Genomic DNA, 16,171 nt, shown 5'->3' on the forward strand with positions numbered 1-16,171 from the left:
AAGCCAAATAAATGAACCAGGTATTATCTGAAAAGAAAGGGTTATAACTATATTTTATGCATGAACAGTATATATTATATTTGAGAGCATTTTACAGTGTATTGTCACTCTCCTTTTGGGAAGTGCAAACTTTTGCTGAGGCCAGAGAAACAACCTGTGTGCAGCTTTATATCCCATCTATGTATTATTTATAAGCCATATTGCCTCACATTACAGAAATATTGATTTGAATTATATTATGATAGCAAATGATATAAAAATGTACATCAAGATACAATTTGTTCCCATATTGCCCAGCCTCAGTATTACATATTTAGAAACCTAATATGTTATAATCAGATTTAGGGCTGTAACTAACGCTTATGTTCATAATTGATTCATCTGTCGATTACATTCTTGATCAGTGTTTCTCAAACCTGAATATGATGATGTTCTCAAATGTTTTTTGTTTTTTGTTGTTGTCCACAAACCAATATTCATGTTTTCATGATTTTTATATGTTATATGGAGCAAAGAAAACAGAAAAAAAATACATTTTAGAAGCTTAAAAGCCTGTTTGAATTCTTAAAAAAATATAAAAACGCTCAAACCAAAAAACAGTAATCGATTAATAACTGATTAATTGTTTCAGCCATTAAATGAATTATAAATACCGAGCTGCCTGGAGTATTCGTTATTAAATGGATTGCAGTCAAGTTTTGTGCTTTACTTCCTGTCTGTCAGTGATGTTTACTGCATTTTATACAAGACAAAACATCCTAGTTTCATAATGCCTCTGGCAAAATTCACTCATTTCTACAGGGTGGGGGGGAGGGGGCCAGAAGTAATGGCTCTGTCAAAGAGTTTTAAATGACGCTGAAGTCAAACTCTTGTTCTAATTATGTTAAGCATAAAGCAACTAAGTGCCTGTCGAAACTGCATGGTAATAATGTGGCTCAGATTAAACAATGCCTCTCCATTTTAGTACGGACTTTGAAGCTACTTGCCGCAGTAAACACAGACCTTGATATTAATTGCACCCTCAGTTGTAAAAATCAATCTCAATTGCACTCCACCACTTTTGCGATCCTAGCTGTTCGTTTTAGAGACTTTAAATCCAACGTGTGGTGCTTTAACTCCCGGGGTGAGTCAATTGGTTCGGCAGCAGGTTTGCGACCATAAAAATTAAAAGGTCCCCTTCAAAGAGCTCCTAATGAAAATGACAGCCTCAAGCCCCCAAATGACCACCACACAAAGAATGTGAACATAAAAGTGTATGTGGAGGGCCTTGAGGGTATTGAAGGCGTTTACACTTGGCCTTCAGTGTTGCTGTTTTACTGACACTCATCACTTAATATTGATTCTCACATAAAATGCAATTCAATGGAATTTGAAAAGACTTAAAAGTAAAAGTTACTCTCCTCATATTTCACTCATGGGCTATTCTCGTATCACCTGATTGAAACGTCAGACAATGAGAATAAGAGACTCTGGACTTGCTCTCGGAAGATAGTGAAAATAAAACCGCTGCTGTGCTAACACAGCGGCCTCCTTGAAACAAAGGAGGGTGTTGTGTTTTCTCCACACTGTGCTGTTGTCTGGGCCGACACTGCCTTGCTCCGCTGCAGCAGTAGCAGCTGCAATTCTCAGACAAATGCTGTGTTCTGCTCGCATGGTAGAAAAAGCCCACTCGCTCACATGAAATCATACAGTAGACTCTGTCTTTGAAGCGGCAGCCTGGGAGAAAAGAACATGCCCTGTCACTTTTACTTTGTGCTGTTGTGTTGTTTGCTGATGGTTTTCGGCAAAAATGACAGAATTTTATTTTGCCGTGAACACAACTGCAAAGTATTTATATGTTCATTTCCATTAAAAGGTGAACCATAATGTGTGTTGTTGAATTTCAGTTTTCAATTTCATTGTGTGGGTACACACAAAACTGTGTGAAATCATTATACCCAGGTATAAGAGGTTAAAGGGACAGTTTTTTTTTTTTGAAGTGGGGGTGTGTATGCTATATTGTAAAATGATTTATGTAAAAATAGTGGAGAACTGGAACACAGCTGAATGGTAAATGGTCTGTATTTATGTGACACTTTTCTTGTCGTGATGACCACTCAAAGCTATACTTTACACTCCAGTTTTGCCATTCACTCACACATTCATACTGTGCACCTGTGTGCTGTGGTTTTCTTTCCTCCTGATACCCATTCACACGCTGCAGGCACATTGCCCAGGGATACATCAAACAACATGTTGACTAGCAGAGCTAGAAATCGAACCCTCAACCTTCCAGATGAAAGATGACTTGCTGTGCCGCATCAGCACAAATGACTTGTTAACAGCTAACTTTAATGTGGTAAAAGACTGTACTGGAGTGGGAATTCAAGGTAGTGAATTGAGTATTGAGCTCAGAAAAGTGTTATTGTATAATCATATTACCACTGAAAATGTGCTATTCAAAATATAGCATGTCATTTGGATGTTTTTTTTTTTCCTCAGATGGTCCTTCAGATGGTAACTTCCTCAGAAGTTATTCTGTTAGTTTGTGTTTAACCACAGTTGGTATCCTTACTGCCTTTGGGCAATTTTTTCACATATTGTCATATATTCTCTGCTGTTCCTCTTCGTATCAAAAACATGCATAAGTCATGTTCAGGTTCTCCTGTGTCACTCTTCAAACAGGCAGTGTGCTGAATGTTGTCTATGTAAATTACCTTCATACACACAAAAAAACAACAACTAAACTATCCCTTTAATTACAGTAGCTAATTTGATGTGATATGATTTAAACTGAATTTATTATGTTGTAATTAGAATTTATGCTGAAAAAACTGTAGACAAAACTTAACAAAATACTTAAATCGGTTAAACACAAATAATTCAGTAAGTTCAAACAAATGTAGAGAGGATTGTTTTCATATAACTCGTTAACTAAAGTTTGAAGTTATTATTTTGGCTGTTGACAATTTGAAGTCATTTTTTTTGCTTTGTTTGTAAACCATTTTCTTTTTACAATACTTAATGTGTATACTTTGGCACTGGAGCATTTTCTATTTAGAAACTCTGTTTTTCCATTGAACGAGACAAAAAATGGAGAGTGTCTAGTACTATATTTTTAAACCAAAAGAAAGAGGAGGAGGCAATATCCAGCTGGTGAGGAAGCTAATTTGGGGTCATGATAAAATTGCTTGTTGGCAAAAGTTGCCAACGCTATAATATTTAACTGGATGTTGTAGGTATTTTTGGGTACGTAAGTGTACTTTTCTAACACATATACACACAAATGCACATTATTATTGAGGATGCACCTTCTAAAGCGTTTGTTCCTGCACAGTGCGGAGCTGTTCTCCTGCTGCTGGACACCTTTGTGTCCTGCGGTGACTAAGTGCCAAGGCTGCAGGTCTGCATAATTCTCTGCCACCATATGTGGACAAAGAGAGGTGGCAGTGGGTGAGGAGATAGATGGGGAAGGGAAGGTGATGGACACAGCAAGCTTGGCACATACAGAGCCTGCATCCACCTGGTGTTAGTTACCATTGTCTCACACACCATTTTCCTGGCACTGTGTTTGATTGCATTGGCGCTTTAGGGTGAGGATTTGGCACGGAGTGGGTTTTATGTCCATGACAACAATAGGCCACAGACAGCGGAGGTGGCTGTTTGTATTGTGCATTGTGGTACAGGATTGTCTAAAGCAGGTTCACTGTGCATTGTGCACTGCTTCTGGAAAGGATCTGAGTTTTCTAAAAGGGCACCTGAGTCACACTGCTGTGTTTGGCTAATCAATTTGGTGTCCTCTCTGGGTTCTCATACAACATGATGTAGGGCTTTAAAAAAGAGTGTAGTAGGCCTATGTACAAATAATACATGACATGGTGTTCCTTCAAAGATTGTGTTCCTCCCCCATCCACCTGCACACAGGTTTGCCCAGCTATTCATTTTAGGACAATGCATTGACCTCCATTCATTTGGACAGTCTAAACAAAGCGATATCATCACCTAACATAACCACAATTCAAAGCTTTACCCTAAACTTAACCAGTTCCTCAGAAACAAGGTTCTGCCTCATTAGGACCCGGTTTTGGTCTCCATGAGGACTACTGGTCCCAAGAAGGTCAGTGTTTATGCCAAAAAAGGGTCCTATAGAGGTAGTAAATAAGTAAGGCGATCCAAATTTCAACAGTATAACTGAGTAGAGAATGTATTTTATTCCCCCGTTCCTTATTTTCTTATCAGGAAGTTGGCAACCCTAAGTAGCCTTAGTGATTACAACTTTCTATATCAATCAAAAACGCTTAAATCATCTTTTAGTAGTTATCAATGATGGATTCAATATGGCCTAAAAGGAAAAATGTATTTCATTTCAGTTTTGTGAGTGTACAGTACAACAGCAGAGCACTGCTGCATCCCTCTGTGCACAGCTGAATGATGAATGATGAATAAATTTGATAATTCATCGCTAAATACTCTTGGTTACTTCTGCAGACACAGACTGCAGAACATCTCTGCATCTTTGACTGACAGTTTACCAGAAACATTCAGGCTGGCTTATTAAAAACCAGGAAGTAACCCATTGACACGGCAATGTTTTTATAGCACACAGCGATAAAAATACACAGATTACCTCTAATTTGGGGGGGAAAAGGTTTTTCATTGCAAGCACGCCCAAACACCCAAATTCATGACCGGGATGCCCTGCACAGTGCAGGGAACAAGCTCCCGCCCTGGCAGATTATCTGGTGTGAATGTTTGGGAATGATAATGAGATCAAAACACCTCTCTAAGCTGGGAAGAGAGGGTGGGGACCGGAGAGGGGGAGCGAGCAGGGGAGCGGGGGTGAGCGGGGGTGAGCGATAGCTGCGATAAATTGCAGAAGCAGAACCACTTGAGCATAAAATTAGATTTTACAAATGTGTTGTTACCTGACAGTCCACTGACAGAGGAGATATCACAACATTATAGGGCTGCAAGTGTGCTACTAATCGTATCAAATAAATAAGAATGCCTCTCAGCTGTGATGGAGCTCGGTGGAGATTCAATGTGGACAGTGAGTTAGAGGGAGAAATAACATAATTAAAACATCCTTTCTCATTATGGACCAAATTCAATTTATATGATAATATATTAGGCTGAGTGAAAGCTGTGTACACAACTACGCATTTGTCTGAATGTTGTGACACCTAAAACGTTGGTGTCAAAGTAGCTGTTTCCGGTGACACGTCAAGTTTGTCATATTTGAGCATTCAAGACTACACACAAAGAGAGTGTATCTATACCAATGATGCAAATATGTGTACCTTAGATTCCTGAAGAGTTATGGGGATACTGTTACTAGATACACAAGTGTCTTTCTACAAAATGGATCGCAACAATAATGAGACAATCATTTGACATTTTACAATGTTATGGTAAATACATAAATCATTAAGACATGAATGAGTCAGTCTGAGTGATGAATGGAAGTCAGCTTAGCAGACACATCACTGGGTCTGTGTGTGTGTGTGTGTGAAAGAGAGAGAAAGATGAAGTTACTGAGGCTAGACAATACTCTGTATATGAATGAGCATCATAATACACATGTGGGCAAAACATACACTGTCATTTCATATTCCAGTCTGACAAATGTATAGAGTTTCAGCTTGATATTTCCAGTAGATAATGATGGTGATACTGTGGGAAAAGTCTCAGTCGTGTTGTTTAAGCAAACGTGTGTGACTTCCATATTCATTTTTCATTATCTTTATTAAGATGCATCGAGAAAATATGTGCACTGAACATAAATATAGATAAAATATGTGATTCAAAGCTGGTCTAACATAAACTGACATAAGTGACCTTTTTCACTGCAGCCATTTTTGACATGAAATAGGAACACACGCTATGTATTTTCCCAATGGCATCAAATTATCATTCCATTTAGGTTTGAGTAGCGATCACACGACATACTTAATATTTTAGCTTGTAGAAGTTTAAATGTTCATTTTTTTAATACTTCATACATATTTCCTACATTTGTTCCTTGTATTCTAATTAATTATTGGAAAAGAGATTGAGAAATTACTATATACAATCATTACAACATTATTATAACACAACATTGCAGTATTATTGTTACAGTCACAATAATACCATCAATAATTATCATTTTCTCTTGTCACATAGTTTATTTCTGTAACTTGCAGCAGCTGGTTTCATGTTTGTTTTTTTTTTGTTTTTTTTCATATTTCCCACTAGGTTTTAAGTATAGCATTTCTTTGTGTTAACATTCTCAAATCTATACCAGATGCCACTTGTGTACACGATACAAGGATTTCAGCCCATCTGCATGTGTTTGACAAACTGTATATTAAGATCAGACAGACTGTCTTAGTCTGAGGTTATGAGTTTAAGTAAATTAGTTGTATTTCTAAGTGTTTGTGCATCTACCAAGTGCTGGCGTCAGTTTTTACCAAAAATCAAATAAGCAACCGAAGGATTAGGCGTAGACTTTATCACTGAAGTGATTTAACTTGAAATGTGACTTTCCTATTGTTGGCGACATTGTTGGGATTCTGAAAAAAAGAAAAATGAAGCGGGGGAAGAAACCATCTAAGGACTTATTGTTCTGATTTAGTCCATTTACATGCATTATCATTGTACAAAGTCCCTGATGTAACTCATATTGTGACATGGCCCATTTAATCCTTTAAGCTTAACCATTCTTTAGCTTGCACACTGGTTGTGATGTATGCAATGTAAGCACCCACATTACAATAAGACACTAAGTCGGCATTTTACAGCATGAACAAACTGCTTATGATCCTAATATACTTTTAATCCCATGTAAACACAAGTATAGTGGAATCATATGGCGTAATAATTGAGAGCAAATCAAAATGAAATGTCTGAGGTAGTGAATTTGTGTTATTTATATATATATGATGATTACTGATAGCATATGATAGCCATATGCTATCAGTAAGACTTGATGCTACTACAGTATGGCACTCATAAACGCAGATGTGTTACTTATATATTCAGACGCATTAGTCATTCACACTGGCAGTAGTCATTTTTTTTCGGAGAGATTTTTCTATAATTGTTCTACCGTATATCACATTAACATATTGCACACATAACCCATATGGATTGGACTGGATGTGTGTAAGAGTCTTATTGTTCCTGTGCATGCATCATAGCTCTTTCTTCTCTTCCTCTATACTTGGATATTAAAGGCACAGTGCTGGAGCTGAATGATTCCGGTGATACATGACGTACTGCAAATGGGATTTGAGTTGCAATGCATTTTAAAAGTCAAATGTCACAACACATCATTTGGTGTGTGTTATAGAATTCAAAACACCTAAATCACTAATATATAAACCAGCTGATTCATACAACCAAAATGAAAAAAACCTGATGAGGTTGGGATGAAAATATAAAAATATAAACAGTTTAGCAAAAATAGCACATTGCAACCTTTGTGATTTGTAAAGTGTGTTAGTGATTTTGATTTTCAAAACTGGCTGCACCTCCTTTATGTCTGTTTACAGCCTCACAACTAAATCTGAAGCATCACAGGAGACGCTGACCAATCGCAGCATGGTGCAGAGAGTGAGCAGGCACTCTGTTACCTTTGCTGCAGAGAAACCTAAAAAAAGAGGAACATTTTAAAAGAGAGTCAGACAATAAACGCAACAAAACAAATAGAGTTTCAGAGATAAATAAATTACCTTGAGTTATTTGTCACAAATGAAACAAGTGCATAATATTTATGCTCATTTGATGGATGCTGCTCAGGACACAGCGCTGTGATCCCAGAATGTTAGTATTTTAATAACCTGGATATGAAACTCAACCCTGGTGCAGCGCTCTTGCTTTCTGCAGCTTACAGAGTCACCAGAGTAATTAATCACCAATTAATCTTTTCTCCCGTGTCCCTAATAAGGATTTTATAGAGTTACTGGAGCTTCAAAAGGAAGACATGCAAACACGGTGAACAGGTCACTGATCCGCTGCTTTAACACATAGACAAATACAATCCCACTATAAGAGCCAGTGGCAATTTAGAGTCTTTGATGCACCTGAAGTGCATGTGCTTGGACTGCGGGGGGAAAACCAGATCAGTGGGTAAGTCCCAAGTCAACATGAGGGGGGAAAAGACCCACAGCTAAGATCAAACCTAGAACCTTCTTGCTGTGAGGAACTAATGAGCCATCATGCTACCAGACAGCAATAATTAACTAGCATCCTTCATTTCCTGTCATGTCATGATACTTATCACTGATTAAATGGAAAAGATACCTGGGCTGCGTTTACTGTGAAACTTCTCCCCCAGAAATTGGCTGCACTGCTAAACGTATGTGTGTGTTCTTTGTGCTGGTCATTGTTTGCTGCCTTCATTGTGCTGTTGCACGTCCAGGGAGACATGGAACTATTCACGGGGAGATTGGGAATCCCTCCAGCGCAAAGAAAGTACAAAAGAGCATCACTCTGAAATGCAGTGGGCGATCACACATGTATCCCAGAGCATAATGAGCTGGTGTCATTGTTTGGACGCCTGCACTGGTTTTCTGGCAGCAAAGAGTTTGTTCCAATGTGTTGAACGTACTGTATAATATAATGGAGAATTATGTACCTCTAAATTTAAATTTGGACATTTAATGCTGAATAATGTAACTTTTTAACTGTTGCATTTACTTAGTTTTGACTTCAGTGATCTCAGTTTTGTCAGGCCACAGTTATTTTTGTTGTTGTTGTTGTTGTTTTTTTAAACCCCATAAAAAGTGAGGTTTGCAAGGTTTAGAAGGTCAAGTGAAGTCATGTACTCAGTGTTTTTGTGAAACTGGTTGTCAGGTCAGATTCATGCTCGGGCAGAAAGTAACACAAAGGTCACTGGTCTTGCCGCTACTTTGCACACATTTTGTGTAGCACAAGGGCGATGGTGTTGTTTCACTGCAGCTGTAAAGTGTGATGATATAATAATTGCCTTGCTTCATAGTGGGTCCTGACTTCGTTGGGAACACGTGTTGGAAAAAAAACCTTAGCTTAATATTTCAGTTAGTGTTAAAATGTGTTAGACCACACATGTGTACAGTGTTGCCAAATATCTGTATACCAAAGGAGAACAATGTATTCAAATGAAGTGTATAATTTTACATCAACAATTAAATGTACCTCACTGACAGAGAAGAAACGATGTGATCACATCACCCCTATTTTTTCTTCATTACGCTGTCTTCCTGTCATCGACAGGATCCAGATCAAAAATGTACTGCTTGTTTTTTAAATCATTGCAAAAATACTGCACCAAACCGCCGCGCTCCAGTCAGAGCACGGAGGTCGGCGGCTCCTGGACGTTCCTAGCTCCAAAGTCTTTTCTGTGGCAGACACTGAACTGTGGAACAGTCTGTCCTCTTCTAAAAACATATTTATTTGCATTGGCTTTTAATACCAGTTGAGCTTTTTTTTTACTTATTAATTAAAATGATCCTAATAATAATAATTATTATTATTATTGTTTTGTCTTTATTTTTATTTGTTCTTTCCATTGCTGTGTTTTTACTGATTTTATTTGATGACTAATTGTATGTTGTTACTCAGTAAAAATTTTTAAGCAGCTAAATGTAATGTAGAGTCCCACGGGTGACCAAAGTGCTTTACAAAATAAAAGCATGTCATGAAACATAAACCAAAGCATGAAAATAAAACACAGGGAAAAAAAAGTGAAAATAAAAGAATAAAATAGAATAAATATTGTCACTACACTACTGGGTATTAAAAGCCATTCTGAACACATTTGTTTTAAGTTTGGATTTAAAGAGGCCCATGTCAAGCTTATTCCACAATCTGGGGGTGTCAACTGAAAAGGCTCGGTCACCTCACTCTTTGTATCTTGACTTGGGCTGATTATAATCGTGCCTTGCTTGTGAACAATTAAAATTTCAGTTAAATAGGCTGGAGCAAGGCCATTTAGGGCTTCAGAAACAAACATTAACATTACCAAAACGCTCTGGTAGCCAGTGGAGAGAAAAAGGATTGGAGTGCTCCCGTCTGGTTGAGTTTAGCGATCAGTTGCATTTTGCAGTAAATGGAAATGGAAAGCACTTTGGGGCAACAGGGGTTGTTTTTAAATGTGTTATGAAGAATATGGCCTTGATCTTAACATCTGTCAGATTCTGATAATCTGAAAATGATTATCTTTTGGGTAGGGTTGAACAAAAAAGTTCATAATTGCCATGATAATTGTTATGCACCACGTTTTACGTCATATGTTGTTGATGTAAGTATGTTTTCACAGTGCATAGATATGATTTTTGATATATCTTAAACATTTATTGTGTTGATATTGAAGAAAATTATGTTAATTTTGAACATTGAATCTCTCTGTCGTAGTAAAGCAGAAATACACTAAATGTAAATGACACTAACATTATCAAAACTAATTCCACTGTGGACAATGAATGAATCTTAAACATAACAGGCAAAAGTCGTCAAACCAAAGAACTAAAATAGTAAACGGAACCAAATGGATTTATCCATTTAATTCAGCCTCCTTTTGGCAAATAATCATCCTATAATTCAGATCACAGTCCTTGAAGTGTGTATCATTGCAGTGCAGATTAAAAATACGTTCTTGCAGGGGTTCTAACATGATTCAAACCAAATTGGCTAAGATGGCTTGCAGGCAGTCTGCCACTGCAGCAGAGACTGGGTATATGCTTGTGTATTTTCCCACTTCCCACTTCTTTGTGTATTATTTGCGTGTACATAACATGTGGGGCTCTCTCTGTGCTGCATCCCATGCTTGACTTGCCTCAGCATGTATCCTTTAGGCCATGCAGACCCCTCTGCACCCACAGCGTCTGCCTCAGAATTAAATTCAGCTCAACTCTCATTTGTATGCAGGCCAAATGTTTTATTAATATATACTTTAGTAGCTTCAATAATTACATGTCTCGCTCTTGTAATCTGGATTATGATCAGATGAACTGGTTTTAAATCTTGATGAACTTGTGTTTTTGCTCCAATATCAATATTTAACACTCCAGGTATAGTGTGTGACATATTCTATCAGCTATGATCTTGTAACTGACTTTAAATTTCAAGGCTTTTCCGCTTTCTTTATGCCTTTGCTTCATGTGATTAGATCTAGAAATCTTACAATCTCTGTGCTGCAATGCTGGTACATACTCATAACACTGAATGAGCTTTATCAGTAAGAGAAGTCTGTTTGTCTTGGGCTTTTTTTTTGTTAATACTAATATTTAAGGTATGTATTTTTTCTGAAGTGACTTTTTGTCGTCTTATTGATTGAAAGTTATAATAGCATCAATAAAGTGTCAATAAAAAAGAAAAAAAAAACATTATCTGTAGCCCTTACAACTGGGGCAATTCAAAATCAGGGTGCATCAAGATTAAAAAAAATAATAATAATAATTGGAGAATTTCCAATATCGATATTACTGAATGGAGAAAATGCTTAATCATTCATATGAGTGATTTAAAAGTGCTCTCTGCCTCGCAAACATTCAATCTTGGTGATTCATTTTATGACTTTCCTGTCATTCCAGGACTTTCTGATATATAATGATCTTAGTGAGGATTTTTCCTTTTTATTTCATGGTAAAATTGGTGAAGTTGCCATAACTTACGTTGGTGAATCTGTTCCCTCCATATCCGTAAGTTTTCTGAATTTTCTGAAATTAAATTGAACCAAAGGAAGTTAGAGTACAGACAGAAAGTTTGCATTTACAAATGTGGATCTGTCTGGAGCAGCACTCTCTCTGCAGGCCAGTGGCGGCCTCCATGGGTCTGGCACTCTTGAGCCAACTAAGATATGGTGCCCGAATTCCAAAAAAACATATATTATTATTAGTAGTAGTCATAGTCATAGTAGTTTTTTACTTTACACAAATATTACCATACTTTCTGAATTTGATCTATAGATAAAATGCATTCACACACATTAACCACCCTTTTGTACACTGCTTGCTTGTACATGTATACATGTAGTTTTTGTACATGTATATTGTCCCCACCCTTAGACAATGCCACTCCTACTCGTGCAATTACTCTTGCAAATAAATGGGGAAAAAAGAAAGAAGAAATCTTAAGAAAAAGTACATTTTTACTATGATCATAATAATGCCACAAATTCCAATCTTCTGGTCAGAACAATTGTGATATGAACTTTTCATATCCTCTCAAGCACACACACACACACACACACACACACACACACACACACACACACAACTCTAAGAAACATACAGTAAGATAGTCATTTCACTCACATCAACAAGCTCTGAAAAAACCTGATAATGACCCATTCATTTAGATGTGTTGGAGCAGGAAAACATAGAAAACATGCAGAGGTCCCTGAAGACCAGAATTGAGAAACTTTTAATAGTTCAGCATTAAAAAGTGATAAAATAATGGAAACAATAACGTTTGGAGCGACTTAGGATATCTGACAAGTTGTACCTGCTGTATGGTGCATATCACTATATTGTTTGGGGCTGGTGGCGTCTGGACGTTTGCAGAGCAGTGTCTGTCATGGTTGCTAATGTTGCTAAATCAATGGTGATGGCATGTCCGGCATTGTTGTGTGCACTTTGTATGATGAAAACCTTTGTCCGGTGGCTCAGTTTGGATGGTGTAGTGTTGAAGCTAAATGTATACATGTGATTTGATTGTCTAGAGTTTGTGTTTGAAATGTTTGCATGACATGATTTGATTGACTGGCGCTACTTGGAAGTTGAACATTGTAAGTGTTGCCACGCTTAAAGCAACCCAAGGGAGTTGCAATGCAGTTTGGCGACACATGAGCATCAGCCAAAGCAAAGCATTTCAGTTGAAGCCTCAACCGCCTACATGTGAGTCCCCTTTAACAGAATGAAAATTGGATTCTATTGTACAGTACCGGCACTAGTTGTCCCTCCTGTTACTGCTAACATGTCGCTAAGTTTGGACGGTATTTGGATGGTACATTTTTGTGAGTCAAGTAAAGTGCTCTCTCTCTCCACTTGCAGCCATCAGTCTTTGGCTTTTGAATGCAGCCAATCCACAATTTACTCAAAGAACATATTATGGAAATGGATGCAATTAGTGGCTGATTTATATATTGTGGCAGAACCTTGGAGACTAATTAAAGCCCTTTGTGTTCACGTCTATAGACATGCTAATTTGAAGCCTTTTGAAGACAATTCACAAGATCTCGTCTCAGTTTCACACATCCCAGTTTCCATGCGTTCACAGTAATGATGAACATTCAGCATAGTTGGGTGAATAGGAACTTGTAAACAATGTTCCATAATATAACAATCGCTTAACTCCAATTGTGGTGGTGCTAAAAAAGTACTGCTTTTCCCTTGTTTTACATTACTGACGGCAGGATACAAAAAAAAAATAGCTAAACTAAATCATCCACACAGGATGTGTTTGGAAGGAGAGTAGATTTCCCCTTGTTTATTAAATTGGTTAAAGTGTTTCTGAGCAATGCACATTTTATCCTTTTAACAGTCAAATTACTATATACTCCAGTGATTACTTAATGTTCTCTAATGAGATTCCCCTATGAAATGGAAGGATTCATTTATTTTAATGTGACACATTCCTCCGGGTGGTTTATGCATCACGTTCCCTTGCAATCCGGGAAGGCTTTGAGTCATAAATAGTGAGATGGTCTTGGCTCCTAGACTTGCCACTCTGCTCACTGCAGCAGATATATGACTGTGATCTGGGCACTGGAGGTCTGTTCAGGAGCATCGGCGGGTCACAGATGCTGTTTACAAGCTCAGCTCTCTGTGACCAGGTATTGTCTAGGATTAGTGAAATAATACCAGGTTGGCAGACGAGCCATGATGGTGGCAAAAGCTGAAAGACAAACAGCACACCAAAGCACAATAGAACAAATCCCTCTTAGTTTTTTACACATTTTTATTTACTATTTGTATGTTTATATTTATATGGGCGATACTTTCTTAAATGTTGTATCGTTAAGCACTTTGATCTGCATTATATGTTTGAAAGGTGCTATATAAATAAAAAGTATGAATATTTCCCATGTTTATGTTTAATACTGATATTGAAAAGTTTTATATACCTTAGTTTTTCTTTTCTTTATCTGATTCTTGATGGAGTAACAATGGTGCAGCTCTGGCTCTGTTGTTCTACTAAATTAAATTGTTTTATTATTTTTTTTTTTTTCTGTGTCTTTTAACACTTTTACAGGTTTAAAAGAAGCCAGTAACTATGGATATTCTTGGTACTGTATAAATACATATACTACTCCAGGTTTTTAGTCGTGTTTCTCTTTGGCAGTTTATCGTTAGATGGATATCTTTAGTCTTTGTAGGTTGAAGAGATCATGAGTATGAAAAAGAAAATTGTAGGCTGCCCCGCAAATAGCAAGTGGTTGATGGAAATGAGTGGCTGGAACACGACCAATGAATGCGTCTTTTCCAAATCAACAACACAAAAATACTTGGGTAGTCACATAAAATAATAACTGTCAACACAACGCAACCAGCCATGAGTTATATGAGGGTTTCTCCATCCTGGTCCTGGAGCCCCACTGCCCTGCATGTTTCTATAAGTTTCCCTCCTCCAACACACCTGATTCAAATGGTTGGCGCATCAGCAAGAACTGCGGAAGCCTGGTAACAACCAAAGGTGTGGTGTTGGAGCAAGGAAACCTCTAAAATATGCAGCGCAGGGACCAGAATTGAAGGAAGATGTAACTCAACATCAGCTTGGTGTCTCTACTGTATCCATAAAAGCACTTGAACAAAGATAATTGTTACTTTTTATGACAGTAAACATTTCTATTAGCGATGACAGATGGTGTCAGAGACATTTTTCTTTGTTACTGAAAGGGATACAATGATGAGAGTGCAGGTGGAGGAGACAGACTCTCCATAGGTTGATGTTCCTACAGGCTTCATTTTCAGAAGCTGTCTAAACTGATTTCTTTCAGGCTGCAGCAAGAGCCACAGCAGAACCTTGATGTCTTACATTTGACAATACTTGGAACATTTGGTACTCAACCGATTATGCAAATTGCACATTGTAGCGCACAAACTGTTTTAATGTTAGATCTGGAGGATATGACAGTGATATTTTTCCAAACAAAAACACAAAGCAGGCAAAGAGTTGACTGATACAAAACTTATACATGATTAAGACATGTCACATTTCAAATATAGTCAATGGAAATGTTACTGCAGTGTATACAAAGGACTTGGCAATGAGTTCCATTCATTTGGACAGGGTAAACAAAGCATTATACCTAACTCTATAACTAGTTAATACCTAACTCTAACTTTAACTCGATTTCAATCTTTATCCTAAACTTTACCTGAAATTAGGTTCTTCCTTATTAGGACCAGGTTTCGGTCTCCATGAGGACGACTGGTCCTAAAGAGATATCAAATACTAACACACACACATTATTGTGCAGTATCTTACTGTACTGAGGACACTCATAGACATAATGCACTCCCTAGCCCCTTAGCCTAATCTTAACCACAACTAAATGCCTAACCTGTTCTGTTCTTGGTTTTGAAACCACGCTTAGAAAATGTGATGACATCACTATAACAGCATTGTAGTTATCAAACTAAAAGTAGCTAATTTTAGTGCTCCAGCTATTAGATTAAATTAGATTAGATTAGACTTTATTGATCCCACAGTGGAGAAGTTCACACATTTAACAGACCTCCCCAGGAGAAATTACCTGGTCTGTGTATACAATCACATTTTTTAATAACATGGTTGATTGTTTCAATTGTGTTGTATTTGTACATTGGTTACCACATATCAGGTATTGGTTTGACACTATGTTCATATACTTGTACACACAAAACTACTCTGATACAATCACACCCAATAACAAAGCGTTTCCCTACGTTCATATCAACAGACTACACGATTCCCCTACTCATTTAATTTACAGTGTGGTGTGTGTGTGAAGTGTTTTGCTGCTCTCTCTGTTTCTCTCTCTCAGCTTCAAACTGACACACAGCAAAGGAGACACAGCTGGAGTGAAAATAAACAGCAAACTATGTTTTTTTTATGCGAAATAAAAGATTCTCAAAAGTAAATATGGACAAATGCAAACCCCAACATAAAAAAAACAGCCAATATAATATAATATAATATAATACAATACAATACAATACAATACAACACAATACAATATAATATA

At 37.3% G+C, this 16,171-nt stretch overlaps 1 protein-coding gene across 1 annotated transcript in view; it reads left to right on the plus strand.

The window, feature by feature from the left end:
• Positions 1-16,171, plus strand: part of grik3 (glutamate ionotropic receptor kainate type subunit 3) — a 124,827-nt gene that overhangs the window by 43,870 nt on the left and 64,786 nt on the right. The gene's annotated exons all lie outside the window — the stretch shown is intronic.

This window comes from Solea solea, chromosome 13, assembly GCF_958295425.1.
Source record: "Solea solea chromosome 13, fSolSol10.1, whole genome shotgun sequence".
NCBI lineage: Eukaryota > Metazoa > Chordata > Actinopteri > Pleuronectiformes > Soleidae > Solea > Solea solea.